We start from the raw sequence: 6,725 nt of genomic DNA on the forward strand, positions 1-6,725 counted from the left end.
CCTGGGACGTACACCCACAAAAACCTCAGAGCCCACAATTTTAGGGGGACATACACTCTCAAACAGGTCAGAGACCTCTCGCCCTGGTTCACACACCCACACACAGATCAGAGACCCCCACCATCAGACACACACTCACAAACACTGTGGAGTTCACATCCTCAGACAGCCAGATAGAGACACTGCAACCCGGGACACCATATTCGTTTCTTATTGCTGTTCTAACAAATCACCACAATCTTAGTATCATGAAAAAACACAAATTTACTTATTATATTACATTTGTGTAGGTCAGAAACCCAAAAATGGGTCTTACAGTCCTAAAGTCAGGTGCAAACACAGCTGTCTTTCTTCTGGAGACTCTAGGGAGAATCCATTTCCTTGCCTTTTCCAGTTTCCAGAGCTGCCTGCATTCTTGGTCCGTAGCTCCTTCCTATACCTGCAAAGCCATAATCACTTCATCTTCAAATCTCACTGATCTCTGACTCTGCTCCCATCATCATATCTCCTCCCCGATTAGGGCTCCCTGGTCACATGCCCTTTGCTGGGACCTATTATTTGCCCAACTACAGACATATATGCACAAACAATTAGAAATGTCACATCCTAGAATATACTCCCATCAACAGCTCAAGGACTTCACAAGCTGGGACACATACCCACAAACATCTCCATCATGAGATCACTGTATCTGACCTGGCCTGTGTCATTACTTTGCGTTCCTGACAATAACCATCCTGTCCCCCTCATTTCATTGGACCCACCTAGAAAATCTAAGAAAATCTCCCCATCTCAATATACTTAACTTAATCACATCTGCAAAGTACCTTTTAACATGTAAGGTCACATCTTCACAGTTTCCAAGGATGAGAACATGAGACAAGGATTACGACATCTTTAGGAGGCCTTAAGTCAGCAGAGCAGAGACATACACACACAATTAGAGACCTCACATCACAAAACACACACCTCCAAAAAGCTCGAAAAGCTAAAATCCTGGGGCATACACCAGAAATAGCTCACATCCCTCATCTGGAGTCACGCATCTAGAAAGTAATCAGAGACCTTCTACCCTCAGACATATATCTAAAGAGAGCAGAGAGATGTACATTGTGGGACATATACCCACAAACAGGTCTGGGACATCACAAATTGGGACACACACCCACAAACAGACAGACCTCACACCCTTGACTAACACGTAAAAGAGACCAGAAAAAGAAACTTCACATACTGTGATACACACACAAATGGATCAAAGACCTCATCTGAGAAATACAACCAAAAATGGCTCAGAGACCTCAAACCCAGCAATAAGAACCTACAACACGTTAGAAAGCTCATATAAAGTAATGAGCTCATATAAGTAATTAAAGATACTTGACATCTTGGGGCATATACCGATAAGGAGATGAGAGAGCTCAAATCCTAGGGCACATACCTGCAAACAGATCAGAGACCTCAACCCTGAGACATACATCCAAAAAGAGCTTGGGGGCTTCCCTGGTGGCGCAGTGGTTGAGAATCTGCCTGCCAATGCAGGGGACACGGGTTCGAGCCCTCATCTGGGAAGATCCCACATGCCGTGGAGCAACTAGGCCTGTGAGCCACAATTGCCGAGCCTGCACGTCTGGAGCCTGTGCCCCGCAACAAGAGAGGCCGCGATAGTGAGAGGCCCGTGCACCACGATGAAGAGTGGCCCCCACTTGCCGCAACTAGAGAAGGCCCTCGCACAGAGACGAAGACCCAACACAGCCATAAATAAATAAATAAATAAAAACTTTTCCTTTAAAAAAAAAGAGCTTGGAAACCTCATGCCTTGGTTATACACACTTTAACACATAATAAACCTCTCATCCTGTTATATGTTTGAGCATATAAATCAGAAATCTCATACGCTTGCAAATAACACCAAAAGCATCAGAGATCTAACACCCTGGGGTATACAACCTCCAACAGCTCAGGGAACTCACTCCTAGGATGTACATCCACAAAGGGCTCTGAGACCTCACGTCCTAGGACCTGTATTCAGAAACAGATCAGAGAACTCACATCCTGGGAAAACATCCTCAAACACATCAGAGTCCTTCTAACCTGGTTCATTTACCAGAAAACAGATCTGAATCTTCACACCATTAGACATATACCACACTGCCCCCTCCTGACACACACACAAAGATCAGACAGTTCACATCCTGGGATACACCTCAACAAACAGATTAGAGACCTCACAACCTGGACATGTAACCACAAAGAGACCACAGACCTCAAACCCTGCAATCTATGCCTTCAAAAAGATGAGAGATCTCACACTCTGAGAAATATACCAACAGAACAGGGGACGTCACGGGATATACTCCAGAACACATCAGAGACCGTATACAACCAGACACCCACAACTAGATCAGAGATCTCAAATCCTGCAACGTACACTCACACAAGCACGTCAGAGACCAGACATGCTATGAAAAAGAGCCATAAATAGATCACAGAACGAATATCTTGTGACATATACCTGCAAAGAGATCAGAGAGCTCATAGACAAGGACAGGTACTCACAAGAGATCAGAGGATTCGGGCCAAGGGATGTACACTCACAGTGAGCTCTTTGAAACCTCGCAACCTGGATATTCATAACTAAACAGATTAGAGACCTCATATTCTGGTAGATGTACCACCAAGGAAAGCAGAAAGTTCACTATCATCAGAAATACCTCCAAAACACACCAGAGACCTAATAACCTGGAATGCAAACCACAGACATCTTAAAGACCTCATATACTATGGGAGTTCCCCAGCAGTCCAGTGGTTAGGTCTCAGTGCTTTCACTGCCATGGACCTGGGTTCAATCCCTGGTCTAGGGAACTAAGATCCCACAAGCCACAAGGCCAAAAAAAGACCTCATATACTGGACATACACCCTGAATCAGCTCAGAGACCTCACATCCTAGGACACATACAGATTGGAGACCTCACATTCTGAGACATAAACCAACAAACAGCTCAGAGACCACAAATTTGGGGACACACACCCTCATACCATCAGACGCACATTCACAGATGATGGAGTTATCATCCTGGGATGTGCACTTACAACCAGATAGAGACATCACAACCCGGGACACTATGCTCATTTCCTATCACTGCTGTAACAAATTACTACAATCTTAGTGTCGTAAAACAACACTAATTTATTATCTTACATTTCTATAGGTCAGAGACCCAAAATTGAGTCTTAACAGAGATAAAATCAAGTTGTTGGCAGAGCTACCTTCCTCCAGGAGGCTCCAAGAGAGAATGCACTTCCTTGCATTTTCCAGTTTTAGAGGCTGTCTGCAGTCTTTGGCTCATGGCCCCTTCCTCCATCTTCAAAGCCAGCAGTGTTTCATCTTCAAATGTCTCTCTGATCCCTTTGCTTTCTGCTTCAGGTGTCATATCTCCTTCTCTGACTTTGCTTCCAACATGACATCACCTTCTTTGACAGCTTGCATTGTCACAGTGTTATTTCTGACTCTCACCATCCTGCCTCCCACACATAAGGACCTTAGTGATTACACTGGGCCCACCTGGATAATCCAGGATAAACTCCCAGCATTAAGGTGATTAACGTAACTGCATCTGCAAAGTCCCTTCTGCCAGAAAGTTAACATAGTCACAGGCTCCAGGGATTGAGACATGGATATCGCTGAGGGCCAGTCTTCAGCTGAACAGAGACATACGTGCATAGACGCATATCCTGGGATACACACATCCACAAACTAATCAGGGAGCTCACACCTGAAATATACACCCACAAACAGATCAGGGACCTAAAAACCTGGAAAATATAGCCATAAAGAAATTACAGGGACTTCCCTGGTGGCGCAGTGGTTAAGAATCCGCCTGCCAATGCAGGGGACACAGGTTCGAGCCCTGGTCCGGGAAGATCCCACGTGCCGTGGAACAACTAAGCCCGTGCACCGCAACTACTGAGCCTGCGCTCTAGAGCCCATGTGCTGCAACTACTGAGCCCATGTGCTGCAACTACTGAAGCCCATGCGCTAGAGCCCGTGCTCTGCAACAAGAGAAGCCACCGCAATGAGAAGCCCACACACCACAACGAAGAGTAGTCCCTGCTCGCTGCAACTAGAGAAAGCCCATGTGCAGCAACGAAGACCCAACGCAGCAAAAAATAAAAATAAAAAAAAATCACAGACCTCAAATCCTGCAACATAAGCCTACAAACAGTTCAGAGACCTCACATGCGGGGTAGTACACCCAGAAATAGATTAGCGTTCTCACACCAGCACATATACTGACAAACATGTGAGAGTTCTCAAAGCCTGGTACATACACTCATAAAGAGTTCAGATATATCACTTGCTGGAATTCACTTCTAAACAGATCAGAAACCTCACAATATATACCCACAAACCCGTCACGACCCTCCCTCCCTGGGACATACACACACAAAGAGCTCAGACACCTCACTCTGGGACATTTACCACCAAGCAGATGAGAGACTTCAAGTCCTGGAATATAAAACAAACAGATCAGAGCACCTACATCCCCGACAAAATTCGTGAGCAGACATCACATACTGAAACATAGGAATGAACAGAGAAGGGACTTCATACCATGAAACACAACCACAGAGAGGTCACAAACCTTACACTCTCTGGACGTACACACCCTAAGAGATCTAAGACTTCATATTCTATGGTATGTACCCCAAAACAAATCAGAAATCTCAAATCTTGGGAAATAATCCTCCTAGCAGATCAGAGAACTCACAGCGTGGGATGTACACCCATTAAAAAGTAGAGAAACACACAAATGATCAGAGACCTTAAATCCTGGGAATTAGGCCCACAATGAGATCTGAGACCTTACATCCTGGGATATGTACCCTAAAACAGATTAGAAATCTCACCCCTGGACAAACATACACAAACAGATCAGAGACTTCACATCCTGGGACAAATGCGTACAAACAGCTGGGGTTCTTACCTCCTGGGACATAAATGCACAATCAGATCAGGCCTTACACCCTTGACAAACACACACAAACAGATCAGAGACCCCCATTCTGTGATGTACACCCACAAAGAGATTAGGAACCTCACAACCTGAGACATACATACATAATATACCAGAGAACTCAAATCCTGCAGTATCCACCAAAAACAGATTAGAGACCCCACATACTGGGAAAAACATTCAGAAACGAAGCAGAGTCCTCTCAAATTGGAATATATCACTCAAAAGAGAGGAGAGGGCTTCCCTGGTGGCGCAGTGGTTGAGAATCTGCCTGCTAATGCAGGGGACACGGGTTCGAGCCCTGGTCTGGGAAGATCCCACATGCCACGGAGCAACTGGGCCCGTGAGCCACAATTGCTGAGCCTGCGCGTCTGGAGCCTGTGCCCCGCAACGGGAGGGGCCGCGATAGAGAAAGGCCCGCGCACCGCGATGAAGAGCGGTCCCCGCACCGCGATGAAGAGTGGCCCCCGCTTGCCGCAACTGGAGAAAGCCCTCGCACGAACCGAAGACCCAATACAGACAAAAATAATAAACAAATAAATAAATAAATAAATAAAAGAAAATCCTTTAAAAAAAAAAAAAAAAAAGAGAGGAGAGAGCTCATATCCTGGGAATACACCTACAAATAAATTAGGGGCCTCACATCACAGGACATACACCCTTACACAGGTGAGAGACCTTACCTCTCTCATTGGGGAAATACATTGAGGAATAGATGAGAACCTCACATCAAGGGATATACACCCCCAAAAAGATAAGAGACATCACATCATGGGACATATACTTGCGAACAAGTTGGCAATGTCAACTCTAGGAATTAAATCCATAAATCAGAAACCTTACACCCAAGGACTCACAACCACAAATAGGTCAAAGACGACATTTTTTTACACACACCCATGTAAGAGACCTCACATATAGGAACATACAATGACAAACAGTCACAGACCTCACATCCTGGAACACACAATGACAAAAAAGGTCATAACCCTCAAAAGGTCATAAACCAGTAAATAATCCCCCAAACCGATCAGAGACCTCACACCATGGGACCTATACCCAAAAAGACCTCATAAGCCTCACACACTGAGACATAACCCACAAACAGAAAGAAACCTTACAACCAGGTTCATTCAACCCACAAACATATCAGAGGACTTACATTTTTGACATACACCCATGAACGATACCTCACATACTGGTAATTACAGTGACAAGAAGATCACAGATCTCAGATCCTGGGACCAATATGCACAAACAAATCAGTGACCTCTCACTCTGGGACAGACACCCACAAACATATCAGAGCTCTCCCATTCTGGTGAATATACCCACAAATAGATCAGGACCTCACAACTGAGACCTATACACACAAAGAGATTGGAGACCTCACATCCTGGGATATTGCAGAAACAATCCAGATACCTAAAATTCCAAGACATAAAGCCACAAACACAACACAGACATCACACCTGGGAATTATAACCATAAGAGATGAAAGACTTCAAACTCTTGATACGGCTATGAAAAGATCAGAGACCTTCATACAGAGACTTACATGGACAAACAGATCAGGGACTTCTTACTGTGGGACACACACCCAGAAACAGATCAGAGTCGTCATGCTCTGGGAAATACACCCACCAACAGACCTTGACATACACAAAGGAAGACAGACCTACATACTAGTGTACAGCAACAAAACA

This window comes from Balaenoptera acutorostrata, chromosome X (assembly GCF_949987535.1).
Source record: "Balaenoptera acutorostrata chromosome X, mBalAcu1.1, whole genome shotgun sequence".
Lineage (NCBI taxonomy): Eukaryota > Metazoa > Chordata > Mammalia > Artiodactyla > Balaenopteridae > Balaenoptera > Balaenoptera acutorostrata.